Source organism: Mobula birostris, chromosome 7 (assembly GCF_030028105.1).
Source record: "Mobula birostris isolate sMobBir1 chromosome 7, sMobBir1.hap1, whole genome shotgun sequence".
Taxonomy (NCBI): Eukaryota; Metazoa; Chordata; class Chondrichthyes; order Myliobatiformes; family Myliobatidae; genus Mobula; species Mobula birostris.
Window position 1 is genome coordinate 144,899,110 of NC_092376.1, and position 18,499 is coordinate 144,917,608.

The following is an 18,499-nucleotide window of genomic DNA, read 5'->3' on the forward strand; positions in this document are numbered from 1 at the left end:
CAGGTCACTCTTCACTTGCTGAGACGAGTCTAATCTTTAACGAGAAGTCCTAGTTTACAAATATCCATTGGGGATCATCTCACACTGGTGTTGCAAAAACAGAATCATTGCAAAGGCTGATACAACTGCAAAGATTACATGAAAGGCACTAGTTTACTGGTTGCAATATAGATATAAATTTAAAAAAAACAATAAGATAGCTCTGTAAAATATAAATTTGGGAAATAAGTGCAAGATCAGGAATTTTAAATGTTTTTAAGCATTTACAATGCAGTGTTGCACTTTTAGATACAATGAAATAAATTTAAAGTAGATTCTTATTTAGGTGTTGCCAAGTAATCTGGAAAATCTACACAATTATATTATTGAATGCATTAACATTGCAGGAAAAAAAGCAATGTCCTACTGAATAACAAGGCTGTTGAAAGGTCATTGACTGGAAACATTACCCTTTTTTCCCTCGGTCATAGAGTCAGTCTGAGTACTGTATATCCAGAGTTTTATTTCTTATATCAAACTTACTCCAAATATTGATCATCTTTACATTAGGTGAACGTGCAAGTACATGCGTTTTCTCACAAAATATGTTTTTCTAACAAAAAACAACGGAAACTCTTAGCATATGAAAATATTTCTTGTGTTTCTGATACGTCTAGCCATGGTGGCCATGATAATTGTCAGTTTGAGACTTGTTTCTGCCCCTTACCTATTTGAGATTTTCTTTTTATCCTCATTGTCCTGTTAACTCAATAAAAGATTATTATCTGTAATTCTACATTTTATTAAGTAAGGATTTGTAGTAATGTATATTGAATTATAGTAACATTGTTCTAAGAGTTTCTTTTAATCTGGCATATAAGTGATTACTGAAAATGATATGGTTAGAATTTTAATTATATTAAGTACGCATTCGTAGTATAATAATTTTTAATCAAATACTGCTTGATTTCCATAACAACAGGAATTCTGCAGATGCTGGAAATTCAAGTAACACACATCAAAGTTGCTGGGGAACGCAGCGGGCCAGGCAGCATCTCTAGGAAGAGGTGCAGTCGACGTTTCAGGCCGAGACCCTTCGTCAGGACTAACTGAAGGAAGAGTGAGTAAGGGATTTGAAAGTTGGAGGGGGAGGGGGAGATCCAAAATGATAGGAGAAGACAGGAGGGGGAGGGATGGAACCAAGAGCTGGACAGGTGATAGGCAAAAGGGGATATGAGAGGATCATGGGACAGGAGGTCCGGGAAGAAAGACAAGGAGGCGGGGGGGAACCCAGAGGATGGGCAAGAGGTATATTCAGAGGGACAGGGGGAGAAAAAGGAGAGTGAGAGAAAGAATGTGTGCATAAAATAAGTAACAGATGGGGTATGAGGGGGAGGTGGGGCCTAGCGGAAGTTAGAGAAGTCAATGTTCATGCCATCAGGTTGGAGGCTACCCAGACGGAATATAAGGTGTTGTTCCTCCAACCTGAGTGTGGCTTCATCTTTACAGTAGAGGAGGCCGTGGATAGACATGTCAGAATGGGAATGGGATGTGGAATTAAAATGTGTGGCCACTGGGAGATCCTGCTTTCTCTGGCGGACAGAGCATAGATGTTCAGCAAAGCGGTCTCCCAGTCTGCGTCGGGTCTCGCCAATATATAAAAGGCCACATCGGGAGCACCGGACACAGTATATCACCCCAGTCGACTCACAGGTGAAGTGTTGACTCACCTGGAAGGACTGTTTGGGGCCCTGAATGGTGGTAAGGGAGGAAGTGTAAGGGCATGTGTAACACTTGTTCCGCTTACACGGATAAGTGTCAGGAGGGAGATCAGTGGGGAGGGATGGGGGGGACGAATGGACAAGGGAGTTGTGTAGGGAGCGATCCCTGCGGAATGCAGGGGGAGGGGAGGGAAAGATGTGCTTAGTGGTGGGATCCCGTTGGAGGTGGCGGAAGTTACAGAGAATAATATGTTGGACCTGGAGGCTGGTGGGGTGGTAGGTGAGGACCAGGGGAACCCTATTCCTAGTGGGCTGGCAGGAGGATGGAGTGAGAGCAGATGTACGTGAAATGGGGGAGATGCGTTTAAGAGCAGAGTTATGATTTCCATAACTATGGATTACTTGTGTCTTTTTTAAATTAAATTAACTCTGTCACACTTGTATAAATCTAGGAATTATGGAACCACATAATCCACACAGATGCAGTAACTGGGGGTGGGGTACTGAAAATTGATCTTTTTTTCCTTTGACAAATACCTAACTTTAATACTTGCTAACCAACATTTGTCTGAAAAACTAATTTGTTTATTCTCAATTTCAATGTTGGGAATACATCTAAGATGTTTATAAGAACCCAATTCATCCATAGTTCAAAGAGGTACATTTATACATAAGAATATTCTGGAACGGATAGGAGTAAGGACAATCCTGCTGTCGCCAGTTAACTCTACAAATAATTGGGTTAAGCATGTAAAGGTTTATAGCAAAGACTGAATAACTGGACTCAAATCAAAGGTTTTTTTTATATAAATGAAAAGTAAAATAAGATAGGCACTGAATTTGTGAAGTGAATAGAAAATACTACAACCACATTGTACATCAGACACCATCTATAGAATGAGAAACAGCATTAACATGTTATTTTACTATATAATCTCACTATATAATGCTGAATCAATTGGCCGATAGGAAAAGGAATCACACACTCTAATGTTGAGGGTATATGAAACTGTAAATGATACATAAAATGGGTGATAGCACAATAACCATGCCTGATTTTTCTTTCAATCAAATTCAACAGAATGAGGAATCATTCTGAAGTATAGATTTGCAGCGATTTCAGACTTGCTATTGCAAAATTTAATTTTTCTTTCAGATTGTTTGAGAAAACTGGTGAGGAAATAAGTCTTCCAGGTGTTTTGGAACTGAAAAGCAATATTACACCATGATGAACAACTTTATTTTCTGAACTTTTAATACAAGAATCTGAACCCCCATCTCAAAGGGATCAATACATTGCTAGATGTTTTCCATTCTTCTCAGAAAAAGTAATTGGGAATTCAATTGAATATCTTCAATAATCATTACTTGATCCTCTCAAATGTTATAATGCTTAATTAATTTTTGTAAGAAGACTTGTTAGGTTCTTAATTTGATTCTGTTCCCATGGTAGACTTTCTCTACTGACGTACCAGGTGCAGGGTCAGATGCAGTTGAATACAACAAACGTTTGATTAAGACATAGAAAAATATTGTTGAATGTGCATATCCAGAATACGCACGAACTTCCAATTTAATCCATTAGCATTCATTATTATACCAAACCAATCCTCTTCTAAATTTATTGTGTGAGACTGGGATAATGGCAAAATTTATACCTTCTTATATGGCTTTGTTTTGCACAGAATCAAACATGACCACCATAAATACAAAAGCTTCTTCGAAAAGATAAAGGGAAATATATTAGCTTTCGGCAGGTAGTGTACATTGCTGAAACTATATTTTCAAAAACAACCTAACAATTTTTTTAGAGGAGAAGAGTGATCACCTGAATTTCTGGAGAAAACTGAGAGAGAAAATAAGAACAAAAAACAAGTGGTGTCGGCAGTGGAACTTAAACGGTGAAATATTAGAAACATAGAAACATAGAAAGCCTACAGTACAATACAGGCCCTTTGGCCTACAAAGCTGTGCCGAACATGTCCTTACCTTAGAAATTACCTAGGGTTATCCACAGCCCTCTATTTTTCAAAGCTCCGCGTACTTATCCAGGAGTCTCTTAAAAGACCCTATTGTATCTACCTCTACCACCGTCGCCGGCAGCCCATTTCACGCACTCACCACTCTCTGCATAAAAAAACTTACCCCTGACATTTGCTTTTCACCTGCTTCCAAGCACCTTAAACTGTGCCCTCTCATGCTAGCCAATTCATCCCTGGGAAAAAGCCTCTGACTATCAACATGCTCAATGCCTCTCATCATCTTGTACACCTCTATCAGGTCACCTCTCATCCTGTGCCACTTCAAGGAGAAAAGACCGAGTTCACTCAAACTATTCTCATCAGGCATGCTCCCCAATTCAGGCAACATCCTTGTAAATCTCCTCTGCACCCTTTCTATGGTTTCCACATCCTACCTGTAGTGAGATGACCAGAACCGAACACAGTACTCCAAGTGGGGTCTGACCAGGTTCCTATACAGCTGCAACGTTACCTCTCAGCTCTTAAACTCAATCCCATGATTGATGAAGGCCAATGCACTGTATGCCTTCTTAATCACAGAGTCAACCTGCACAGCAGCTTTGAGTGTCCTATGGACTCGGACCCCAAGATCTTTCTGATCCTCAACACTGCCAAGAGTCTTACCTTTAATACTATATTCTGCCATCATATTTGACCTACCAAAATGAACCACCTCACACTTATCTGGGTTGAACTCCATCTGTCACTTCTCAGTCCAGTTTTGCATTCTATCAATGTCCCGCTGTAACCTCTGACAGTTCTCCACACTATCCACAACACCCCCAACCTTTGTGTCATCAGCAAATTTACATCCCTCCACTTCCTCATCCAGGTCATTTATAAAAATCATGAAGAGTAAGAGTCCCAGAACAGATCCCCGAGGCACCCCATGGGTGACCGACCTCCATGCAGAATATGACCCATATACAACCACTCTTTACCTTCTGTGGGCAAGCCAGTTCTGGATCCACAAAACAATGTCCTCTTGGAACCCATGCCTCCTTACTTTCTCAATAAGCCTTACATGGAGTACCTTATCAAATGCCTTGCTGAAATCCATATACACTACATCTACTGCTCTACCATCATCAATGTGTTTACTCTCATCCTCAAAAATTCAATCAGGCTCGTAAGGCACGACCTGCCTTTGACAAAGCCATGCTGACTATTCCTAATCATATTATGCCTCTTCAAATGTTCATAAATCCTGCCTCTCAGGATCTTCTCCATCAACTTACCAACCACTGAAATAAGACTCACTGGGCTATAGTTTCCTGGGCTATCTCTATTCTCTTTCTTGAATAAGGGAACAACATCTGCAACCCTTTATTCCTTTGGAACCTCTCCCGTCCCCATTGATGATACAAAGACCATTGCCAGAGGCTCAGCAATCTCCTGTCTCGCCTCCCACAGTAGCCTGGGATACATCTCATCTGGTCCCGGTGACTTATCCAACTTGATGCTTTCTAAAAGCTCCAGCACATCCTCTTTCTTAATATCTACATTTTCAAGCTTTTCAGTCCACTGTAAGTCATCCCTATAATTGCCAATATTGCCATTGTTTACTGTTTGTATAAGTACATCTCTATATAAAAAAATACAAAAACAACTAGTACTACATAGGCATAGAAATTCTATCATATTTCTGTGAATTATGCCAGAAAATTGTTAGCAGCATTCACAAAATGTTGGAGGAACTCAGCAGGTCCGGCAATATCCATGGAAATGAAACAACAGTCGATGTTTTGGGCTGAGACCCTTCTTCAGGACTTGGATTTCCAGCAACTGCAGAATTTCTCATCTTTAGAAAATTGTTAGTACTGTATCTGTGCCATCCATCTGCTTCTGAGCTCATTTCGAATTCATCTTGAAACTTTGAAGGGATGATGTCACTTGAAAATGCTGCTTCTGTCCTTGGTTAATGAAGAAGGAGCCATAACTTAAGTTATCTTGGTGAATGAACCCTATTGATCCATAACAGTAGTCACGGTGACTGAGTGTGGATATTGAACTCAGTGCTGGAATAGACTCTGTCTAACCTCCAAAAAGGTAGATAAACCTCAGGAAAATTTAGTTGTTTGGCAGTTATAACATTCCTCATGTGTCGGATCCTACTCAATGGCGTTTAAAAAATAACCTTGCAAAATATTCTCTGAAAACCCATGGGGTGGGGTGCTATATGGAAGAGGAAAACCAAAACTGTTGTCTTGCATTTTTAATTATTGATTTATTGATTAGAATAGAGAGGAAGTAAGTGGAGCAAATGGAACTCCACATATGCGTACAGCACTTATTCCCAATCAGTACGATAATTGTCCCACAAGAGCAGAGGTTTTGCTCGATTGGGATATAATGGATGGATAGATGCTGGACAGCACTTTGCAGAAGGTGGGCTGTGATGTGGTATGGTTTAACATCTAATTAAAATAGATGGTCTAAAGACCGGAATGCAAATTTAGTTAGGATATAGTTGTGAGAGATGATGAATGAGGTTACTAATATAAGATGGAAGGAGAAACAGTGGATGATTTCAAATAACATGGTCTAAGAAACAGGTTTCACAAAAAGCTTAAAAGAGTAAGGTGAACTGATGAAAAAAGCGGATATATAAGCAGCTGGGATTGGAGGAGAGCTGAGATCTTGTAGGGTTATATTACCAACATATTTTACAGAGAGAGAATAGGTAGTTTTGAATAGTATTATTTGTGCTTATGAAATATAAATGTTGCCAAAGAACAATTGGACAAAAAGGTCTGTTTCCATGTTGTATCTTCCATGTTTGCAGTTTTGCTGTTTAAATATTACAATACAAGATTTTTCTTGCAAGATTTGGAGAGGTCCTGAAATGTCAAGAGGTGAGATACTGAAAGAAAAAAAGCCTTTGTTGTGTTTTTGTAGATACAGTGCTTAGAGCCGAATCTGTTAAGGAAAAGCGTCATTCCCAACTTTTTGACACAATATTGGTGAGTCAAATATACTTATGGGAGAAATATCTAGGATATTGTCTTTGATCCGGGTTGAAAACCACACAAACTCACAACCAAAGTGATCTCTCTACTATGAACCTGACCACTGGTAGGCTTTTCTTTATGTATCCAAAATGAAATGCTATGTGAAGGTAATTCCTCAAACAGACCAATAATGCCAGTTGTTTTTCTTCCTGAAGTACATTAAAGTCCTTAAGTTCTAAATTTCATGAAAGTTTGGAGGAAGATGCAGAAAAATTGTATTATTCCCTGTCAGGTTTCCTGGGATTCTACTAGTTTCTCAATGGAATACAGTTTTAAACACAAGAGAGTTTACATAGCCAAAGTATAGATCAGCACTCTGCAATGTTAACATTTCTAATTTAATGGCTTAGAGAAATAGGAATTTAAAAAATGCACTTTAATAAAATATTACAGCTATTCTCTTAAGTTTGAATTTTTAAACATAAGGTATATTTTGCAGGATACTTCTAAAACAAGTACAATGAAAGCTCAAGAAAGGAAATGTCAAAGCTAAAATAATGGAAAAGTTCAATGAAATCTTAAATAATATGCATTCAATTATTTTCTCAGCTGTGTAAATCAGCTTTCAAAAGCAAGTAGGATAAGATGTAGAGAGAATATAAAATAGAAAATGGCAAGATAAAAAAGAAAATAGTTCCTTTGTTTCAAATACAAAGAAGTTTCAATATAAACATGAATGTTTAATGTTAACCTAATTATAATATATAATATGCCAGAAGTGTTCTCAGTTTATTTTGTGGATATATTCTTTCACTGAAGCTGTTCGTGTTTATAATACGCTAATCCTGAAAAGGACAAAGAAGAAAGATAAATACGATTTCTCCTACTTGTTCATTCAGCCAAGCAAATTTGTCTCTCTGGAATTATTCCAATGAGCCCTTTCCATGTATCCTTTCAGAAATTTCTCAAAACCAAGGTTTTGATGAATTCTTAGGAAAGAGGAATAATCTATCTTCCTTTCTTTGGCTCAGTTTCTGTTTCTGTTTTTCTTACAAATCCCTCTAGATATTTTCTGTTTTAAAGGCATTTCATGATGCAAATACTTAAACATTACATAGCTCAACTAAAACAAATTAAGTATTTATTTTGTTTATTATAACTTAATTAGAATTATTCTATGGGGATTTCTCATTGATAAATTACTATTACCTGTTAGTTTTGCCTATGTCCATAGAACATATTTTATATGCCTATATGCAGATATGTTCTCCTCTCAATGTCCTTATATCTGTATATTAATACTAAGCTTAACACTAATACTAAGATGCATAGTTGACAGCCCTGGATTCCGTTCTATTTCCCACAATTGTGCTTTTCCTTCATACTTCCTCCCTTAAAACCATTGTAGGGTTTCCTTTGCCTTTTCTTTCAATCTACCAGCCTCCATAGACAACAGATCATTCTCTTGCATTTCTGATACCTTAAACATCATACCAGAAACAAAGAAATCTATATTTTTCTTTTCAGCATTCCAAAGAGATTTCCAGATTTCTTGCAGGGTATTCTGCTTTACAACTCCATAAGCAATGCACCTTCCCTTTCCATGTAACTTCAGGAGAGGCAGCATCTACTCTTTTGCTTTCTCCTTTTCAACCATTCAGTGCCTCAGGTGCTTATCCAGTTCAAATAATAACTTATTTGCACATTTTCCCAGTTAAGTCTCATGCATTCATTGTTCATGAAGTTGTCTTCTCAGCAATGGGAGGACCATACAGATTGGGTATGTGCAGTGTGGAATATTGTCCCATTTAGTCTGTGAGCCTGATTCTGAATTCCCTTTAATTCTTGTGTCCATTCACACCCTGAGCTTTGTCCCCATCAACTTACACGGCTGAAGTTTACGCTGGTGTGCCTGAAATCTTCTTTAGTGCCAGGCAATAGAAACATAGGAAACCTACAGCACAATACAGGCACTTCGGCCCACAAAATTGTGCCGAACATGTCCCTACCTTCGAAATTATTAGGCTTACCTATAGCCCTCTATTTTACTAAGCTCCATGTACCTATCTAACTTTCTCTTAAAAGACCCTATCGTATCCGCCTCCACCTCCATTGCTGGCAGCCCATTCCACGCACTCACCACTCTCCGAGTAAAAAACTTACCCCTGATATCTCCTCTGTACCTACTCTCCTGCACCTTGAACCTATATCCTCTTGTAGCAACTGTTTCAGCCCTGGGAAAAAGCCTCTGACTGTCCACACGATCAATGCCTGTCATCATCATATACACCTCTATCAGGTCACCTGTCACCCTTCGTCGCTCCAAGCAGAAAAGGCTGAGTTCACTCAACCTATTCTCATAAGGCATGCTCCCCAATCCAGGAAACATCCTTGTAAATCTCCTCTGCACCCTTTCCATGGTTTCCACATCCTTCCTTTAGTGAGGTGACCAGAACTGAACACAGTATTTCCAAGTGGGGTCTGACCAGGGTCCTATATAGCTGCAACATTACCTCTCAGCCCCTAAATTCAATTCCACAATTGATGAAGGCCAATACACCGTACGCCTTCTTAACCAAAGAGTCAACCTGCGCAGCTGCTTTGAGAGTCCTATGGACTCGGACCCCAAGATCCTTCTGATCCTCCACACTGCCAAGAGTCTTACCATTAATACTATATTCTGCAATCATATTTGACTTACCAAAATGAACCACTTCATACTTGTCTGGGTTGAACTCCATCTACCACTTCTCAGCCCAGTTTTGCATCCTATCAATGACCCGCTGTAACCTCTGACAGCCCTCCACACTATCCACAACACCTTCAACCTTTGTGTCATCAGCAAACTTACCAACCCATCCCTTCACTTCCTCATCCAGGTTATTTATAAAAATCATGAAGAGTAAGGGTCCCAGAATAGATCCCTGAGGCACCCCATGGGTGACTGACCTCCATGCAGAATATGACCCATCTACAACCACTCTTTACCTTCTGTGGGCAAGCCAGTTCTGGATCCACAAAGAAATGTCCCCTTGGATCCCATGCCTCTTTACTTTCTCAATAAGTCTTGCATGGGGTATCTTATCAAATGCCTTGCTGAAATCCATATACACTACATCTACTGCTCTTCCTTCATCAATGTGTTTAGTTACATCCTCAAAAAATTCAATTAGGCTCGTAAGGCACGACCTGCCCTTGATAAAGCCATGCTGAGTACTCCTAATCATATTATACCTTTCCAAATGTTCATAAATCCTGCCTCTCAAGATCTTCCCCATCAACTTACCAACCACTGAGGTAAGACTCACTGGTCTATAATTTCCTGAGCTATCTCTACACCCTTTCTTGAATAAAGGAAAAACATTCACAACCCTCCAATCCTCTGGAACCTCTCCCATCCCCATTGACGATGCAGAGATCATCGCCAGAGGCTCAACAATCTATTCCCTCGCCTTCCACAGTAGCCTGGGGTATATCTCATCCAGTCCCGGTGACTTATCCAACTTGATGCTTTCTAAAAGCTCCAGCACATCCTCTTTCTTAATATCTACATGCTCAAGCTTTTCAGTCTGCTGAAAGTCATCACTACAATCACCAAGATCCTTTCCCATAATGAATACTGAAGTAAAGTATTCATTAAGTACCTCTGCTATTTCCTTCGGTTCCATACACACTTTCCCACTGTCATGCTTGATAGGTCCTATTCTCTGATGTCTTATCCTGTTGCTCTTCACATACTTGTAGAATGCCTTGGGGTTTTCCTTAATCCTGCCTGCCAAGGCCTTCTCATGGCCCCTTCTTGCTGTCCTAATTTCCTTCTTAAGCTCCTTCCTATTAGCCTTATAATCTTCTAGATCTCTAACATTACCTAGCTGTCTGAACCTTTTGTAAGCTTTTCTTTTCTTCTTGACTAGATTTATTACAGCCTTTGTACACCACGGTTCCTGTACCCTACCATAACTTCCCTGTCTCATTGGAACGTACCTATACAGAACTCCACACAAATATCCCCTGAATATTTGCCACATTTCTTCCGTACTTTTCCCTGAGGACATCTGTTTCTAATTTAAGCCTCCAATTTCCTGCCTGATAGCCTCATAATTCCCTTACTCCAATTAAATGCTTTTCTAACTTGTCTGTTCCTATCCCTCTCCAATGCTATTGTAAAGGAGACAGAATTATTATCACTATCTCCAAAATGCTCTCCCACTGAGAGATCTGACACCTGACCAGGTTCATTTCCCAATACCGAATCAAGTACAGCCTCTCCTCTTGTAGGCTTATCAACATATTATGTCAGAAAACCTTCCTGAACACACCTAACAAACTCCACCTCATCTAAACCCCTCGCTCTAGAGAGATGCCAATCAATATTTGGGAAATTAAAATCTCCCATCACGACAACTCTGTTATTATTACACCTCTCCAGGATCTGTTTCCCTATCTGCTCCTCGATATCCCTGTTACTACTGGGCAGCTTATAAAAAGACCCAGTAAAGTTATTGACCCCTTCCTGTTCCTAAGCTCCATCCACAGAGACTCCATAGACAATCCCTCCATGGTGTCCACCTTTTCTGCAGCCGTGACACTATCTCTGATCAACAGTGCCACGCCCTCACCTCTTTTGCCTCCCTCCCTGTCCTTTCTGAAACATCTAAAACCCGGCACTTGAAGTAACTATTTCTGTCCCTGAGCCATCCAAGTCTCTGTAATGGCCACCACATCATAGCTCCAAGTACTGATCCACGCTCTAAGCTCATCCGCTTTGTTCACGACACTCCTCACGTTAAAATAGACACATCTCAAATCTTCGGTCTGAGCGCGTCCCTTCTCTATCACCTGCCTATCCTCCCTCTTGCACTATCTACAAGCTTTCTCTATTTGTGAGCCAACCTCCTCTTCCCCAATCTCTTCAGTTCAGTTCCCACCCCCCCCCAGTAGCCTTAACAAACCTCCCCACCAGTATATTGGTCCCCCAATGTGCAATATTTTTGTTGTATTCTGCACTGTTATCCTCGATGACAAAGAATTTGCTCTTAGAATGTGCAAAATTTTACTTTATTGAGTTTTATTGTAGTGCATTTATTTAAACAATGGTATAAGTAAATTATTTTTTGCCACTACTAACTTACTAAAAATGGCTACTATTGTAGTGGTACCACTTGGTGTGCCGCAGGAGCCAAAACTACATTACTGGCAGCAAACACAATCCTGGCATCTCAGAAACTGGTATCCATCAACCCCTGGGTGGCAGCGTGGTGATACATCTGTACCAAAGGTGATGTAAGGTGCTCCTTCTTTCTGCTAGCCTACAGGTCACCATTGGGCAATGTGTAGCACCTGCTTAACTCCCAAATCAAGGTCACTGCTCAAATGAGCATATAAGCAGCTGATGCATATCACAAGTCCTGGTTATGCAACCATTGATGCTAGGTAGACAACCTGTGAAGAGTATTAATAATGGCTGGTGTTACCCGTCTTGTAAAGACACTGCCCAGGAGAAGGCAATGAAAAATCACTTATGCAGAAAAATTTACCAAGAACAATCATGGTCAAAGGCCATGTTTGCCAACATCATTATGCCATGGCACATATTGATGATAATAATCCATCAACCCCTTCTCCCCAGAGTACCATGCCAACCTCGATGAAGTGCAATTTTTAAAGGAGCTTAAGCTTTCTTGATTAGTGCTGAACTGATCTATGTTTTGCAGACAGAGCTTGTTCTGTCAGTGAAGGGCAAGCTACTTGTCATGTTGAACTTCCGCATCCCTCAATATTTCCAAGTCACAAAGGCTGATACATTCCTTTATTCCATTTTTCTGCTTAACATAGCATTGGGTAGCTCACTAATTCTTCTCTCACAAGGAAAAGGGGCAGTGACTCTAAGGCCAACTTAGTGGAAGTAGTGGTACAGGTCTGTGCTTGACAGACTGTCGTCATTTATCACTGGGGCTTTCTCTCTGAACAGAGACATCTTTATAAATTACAAAGGCCATTATTCACTGACATTCAATTCATGTTTGGTAACCAGAAGATGCTTTTCATGAATAAACTTTGTATCCAGTAATTTTGCCCAAGTCTTTACTCCTTGTTGCCTGTCATTTTCAGGTGTACATAGCTCTAAGGGCTGGACCATTGGGGGGTGAATACTGTCCTCTCTTACTTGACTTATAACTCTCCTTTAATAGCCCTACAATAAAATACACAGGGCAGCTCGGAGAATGCCACTGGACTCCTCCAGATACTAATCCACGTGTTTGCCCCTCATAATTTTGTATTCCTCTATCAAATCTCCTTTCAGTTTTCTTCATTTTAAAGAATACAATCCTAACCTATTCAATCTTTCATTATACCTCCAGGCCCGGCAACATCCTTGTAAATTTTCTCTGCACTCTTTCAACCTTGTTTTTATCCTTCCTGTACGTAGGTGACAAAAACTGCACCCAATACTCCAAATTAGGCATCACCAATGTCTTATAAAGCTCCTACATAATATACCATCTTCTGTACTCAATACATTGATTTATGAAGTCAATGTGTCGAAAGCTTTATTTACGACCTTCTCTACCTGTGACACCGCTTTCAACAAAATATATTCCCAGATCCCTTTTGTTCTACCACACTTCTCAGTGCCCTACCGTTCACTGTGTAAGACCTACCTTGGTTGGAGCTACCGAAGTCCAAAACGTCAAAATTTTCTGCATTAAATTCCATTTTCCAGCTGGCTCAGATTTCATTTCAAGCTTTGATAGTCTTCCTAGCTGTTCAATCTTAATGCCATCCACAAATTTTTTGATCCAGTTTACCACATTATCTTCCAGATTGTTGACATAGATGACAAATAAAAACGGACTCAACACTGATCCCTGTGGTATACCACCAGTCAGAGTCCTCCAATCAGAGAGGTAGCCATTCTCTGGCCTCTCCCACCTATGTCTAATCCAATTTACTATTTCTCCTTAAATGCCAAGTGATTGAACCTTCTTGACCAACCCCCAATATGGAATTATGTCAAAGGCCTTGCTAAAGTCCATGTAGACAACATCCACTGCCTTGTCTCCATCAACTTTCCTGGTAACTTCCTCGATATACTATAAGGTTGGTTAGATACAGCCTAACCATAGTAATAGTCATAGTCATACTTTATTGATCCCAGGGGAAACTGGATTTTCATTACAGTTGCTCCATAAATAATAAATAGTAATAAAACCATAAATAGTTAAATAGTAATATGTAAATTATGCCGGGAAATAAGTCCAGGACCAGCCTATTGGCTCAGGGTGTCTGACCCTCCAAGGGAGGAGTTGTAAAGTTTGATGGTCACAGGCAGGAATGACTTCCTATGATGCTCTGTGTTGCATCTCGGTGGAAATGAATAACATACACAAAGCCCTGTTTACTATCCCTAATCAGGCTCCGTTTATCCAAATACTTACATTATATATATCCTGTCCTTTAGAATGCCTTCCATAACTTACCCACTGCTGATGTCAGGCTCACTGGCCTCTAATTTCTTGGGTTATTCTTAAACAATGGAACTTCACCTGTGGCTCAGGACATTTTAAGTATCTCTGCTAGGGCCCCTGCAGTTTCTGCTCTAGTCCCTCACAGAGTCCAAGGGAACATCTTGTCAGGCCCTGGGGATTATTCACCCTAATTTTCCTCACTCCTCCTCTGTATTCTGTATAGGGTTCATGACCTCACTGCTGTTTATTCACTTAAATTTATTCATTTAAAGTACCATAACTTCAGGTTGTAATTTAGTCTGGCACTTTTTGTGATGTGGTATTATCTTATAAATTGGTAAATTCTATATATTGTAGTGTATAAAATCTGTAGGTCTGGACATTGGTATTCCAACATATCTCTGTGATAGCCCCTCTCCAGAATATAAAATTTAATATTTTATATGTCTTCAAGTGAGAACTCTTACTTAAAAGAATCTGTACTGCACCCTTGCAAAACCACACACAGTATTAACTATATGTTTTGTGATTTTATTTAGTTGAAAAATACTTCTCTTTTAGTTTTTGGTTATTCATTCACATAGAAGAACAGTGTAGGATTCAGGAAAGTGCTTTTTAAACTGCCTTAAATGCATTCTCAATATAGAGCTTAAAGCTAACCTGGCACAATTGAATAAGTAACTGATCCCAGTTCAAAACAAATTAAAACCACAAAGCTTTAATTAATCAGGACATTCATTACCAGTGATAAGAGGCAGGCAAGAAGCATTCTGCCCAGAAATAGAGCATTAGTAAGAGATAAATATAGGAACCCTTATCTATTACTGTCTAGGATTCTAGAAAGATTGAATTGTTAAAGGAGGAATGAAGGTGGAAATATTCATGAATCTCATATAAGCGAGAATATGCGACTGCTAAAAGTGATTGACACTACAGAAGTTTTGCTACTTGTTTTACCTAAGCTGGCCAATTGAATTCAAGAGTACACTTGTCATATATCTCAAAAGACTCTAATATTTTAGATGAGCTAGTCAAAAGAAGATTAATTTCTCTAGTAGTGTTCCATATGTAAAGATCTACTAGGTGATGATTACTGGAGAAGCCTACTGTAGAAAATAATTTGCAAGATTGTGGTAAACTCCAGGGCTAGGAAAGCAGGGGCACCTCACAAGATCGGGGACTGAATCATAACTTGGGTCATGCTGGGGGTGGGGTGGGTGGGGTGGGTGGGGGCTGTGTCCTCAGAGAGACAATTGAAAGGCCAGGCGAAGAGATGTATTAAAATTTATGTTGTTATCTGACCTAATTATGGATATATACAGAGATAAGCATGACACTTAATTGTACAAGACTTCTGTAATCATAATATCAGTGTTAAGCCAGCGAGTTGAGATACTGCCATTCATCTGTTAGCAGGTTTGAGTAGGGACAGGGGACCAATGTGGGACAGATAAATCCACCAAGGGCCACGAATTATTAAATATATCTTCCAAAAACTATTGCCACCAGTGCAAAGGAATGTAATCAGCATGCACAGCTCACAAGATCATAAAAATTGGGTTTTATACTGTCTTCAAACATAATCATCCATCAGCTAATGGATTTGGATTTGGAAAGTACTAGCCAGTTCACTAGGCTAGTACTTTAGATGATATTGATTTTTTTCCAGCTAAGAAATATTCTCCTTGATGGAACAAGGAAGGTCAAGAGGAAACTTGGCAGAGGTGCTCAAGATCATGATGTTCACATATGATAAATTGCTAGATGGTTTGTTCAAAGAGCAGGTGATTGAAATGTGAAGACATGGAAAGAGATACAAGAGAGTGTAAGGAAAAATACTTAATGGAATGGTTATGATGTAGAATTTCCCATCTATGGAGGCAGCAAAACACTGCTGTTTGTGGCAGGGTTTATCAGGACGCTCAAGTCTTCTTACGGGACAGTAATGTTGTACACGTTATCTCTAGCACAAAACATCTGACAACTAAGGTTCTCTTCAAAACTAGTAATATAGTTAAATGCAACACAAAATAAATCAAAAATAATCTGAGCTAAAAACAACTATCCAGGGTTTCTCAGCAAGGTCAGCATAATCATCATACAATATCTACAGTATAATCCTCTAAATTACTCTTTGGCTCAAGGTATGGTGAGCTCTGATGAAGGGCCTCGGCCTGAAACATCGTCACTTTATTCCTCTCCATAGATGCAGCCCAACCTGTACCTTGTGTGGGTTACTCTGAGTTTCCAGCATCGGGAGAATCTCTTGTGTCTAGGTATGGTCGCTTTTTCTCCCCTTTGTACAAGAAATAACTTCTAATTGAATTCCAACCCCTAAAATCTGATTCTGAAAAATATTTGATTTTTGGATCTGATTTGGTCAGAGGTTATAAAAAGTCCAATAGATTCCTTGGAACATTTAGTTCAGAAGGTTGCGCAACAAAAAGTATTTAAATTGAACAATAAGACCAAGTAAATAGTGAGCTATTAAAACCAAGTTACAGGTATGATTGGATCTTAAGATAAAATTTGTGATGAATTCACTTTATAGTATTAATATTGTATGCACATCTTCATCATGATTTTGACTAATGTGCTAACAATGAACTTTTAGAAACAGTATCAATAAATTTACATAGATTACAGAGAAATAGGTGCCATTCAGATTATAGAATAGAATCAGGGAATCAGGAAATGAGGCCATTCAGCCCATTGTGCCTTTGATGACTCACTGGCAGTGTTCTTCCATATGTTGTTTCCCCAGCTCTTTATCTTTGCCCTGTGATTTCTTTCCCTTAAAAATTTATCCTTTGAAAATTACTATTGAATCTGCTTCTGTAAGGTACACACCTTGCTAATGTGACACCTATGGTGTGGGAAATAGCTTATTGCTTATGCTATCAAAAACGTTTCAGATATTTACACACTTCAATCATCTTTTGCCTGAGTTCTAAAACTTCCTTAGGCTCTCAACATAAATCCATTATTTCTTTAACCATTCGAATAAATCTTTTCAACCTCCAAAGACTTTGACAATTTTCCTGATTTATGAGTCTTTGAGTTGTCCGGTTTATCTATGTGAAAGTAAGCAGATATGTAGTTGTTCTTGCACATGAATCACTAAAAGCTGGCAGGCAAGTACACCAAGTACTTTAGAAGTCAAAAGATATATTGATTTTTTTTTTTGTTTGCAAAAGGTTTGAAGTTTAAAAATAGGGAAGTTCTGTTACAATTATACAGGTTGTTGATGAGTCCACCCCTGGAGTACTTCGCACAGGCCTCACCTCCTTATCAAACAAAAGATATAGTAGCATTGGAGACAATCCCAAAGAGATTAACTGGGCTAATTGCTGGGATGAGAGAGTTGTCCTTATTAAACAAGTTTGGTCTGTACCCTTTGGAGTTTAGAAGACTGAGTCACGATGCATGACCATATTGTGTAACATATAAAATCATTAGGGTACATGACAGAGGTGCATGGTTTCAAGTGTGGGTCCAGTCATATAAAGCCAAGCACATAGAAAGATCTTTTCAGAGTATGTTAAACCTATAGAGTGTTGTGTGGGCGCGCTAATTAGAAGTCTTCAAAGTGGAGGTGAATAAACTTTTGAGAGAGGATTGAGGGCTGTAGGGATCTGTTACAAAGAAAGCATTGAGATGAAGATGTGGGGTAGATCAGCCATGATTGTATTGAATGGCAGGGGCAGGCTTGAGTGGCTGATTGACCTACTCCTGTGCTTCTTGTGTTCTTGTGAACACTGTGTTCTACCTTGTATATTGGAAAATTATAAAGATTTAACATTAATTCATCAAGAGGTACTTTTATATCTTTATGGACATAATTAAAGAGCTCACTTAGCTTTTTAGTAGCCATCTTAAAATGTCGTGCCAGCTTCAGATATAAACTCCTTGGGGTAAATTGAATGTCATCAGTCTTACAGAGAGTCAAAATCAAACACAGATTTCTGAAGAAGTGAGGACGAGGGATAAGAACCTGCAAATCAAATTCAGACTTCATTCCAAAATCATCTATTCTTCATTTTATTTGATATTTCCATAATTAAACAGTAAAATGTATTCTACTTTTGGGAATTGATATACTCCAGTCCAGTTCAAAGAGCAGAATACAAAATCAGATACAGCAATACCAACTTTAGCGGAAATTGAGTGTGTAAGCAAAATACCATGTGGATTCCGTTATAAATTCTTGCATCTACATTTATAATGGGGAAAAAATGATACACAACTGAAAAGAACATAATGGCAAAAAATGTTTTGAAGATGTAAACCTTTTACTGCAAGATTTAAAAAATTGTATTATAATTCCTTGCAGTAATCTGGTAGAGCATAGCAGCTGG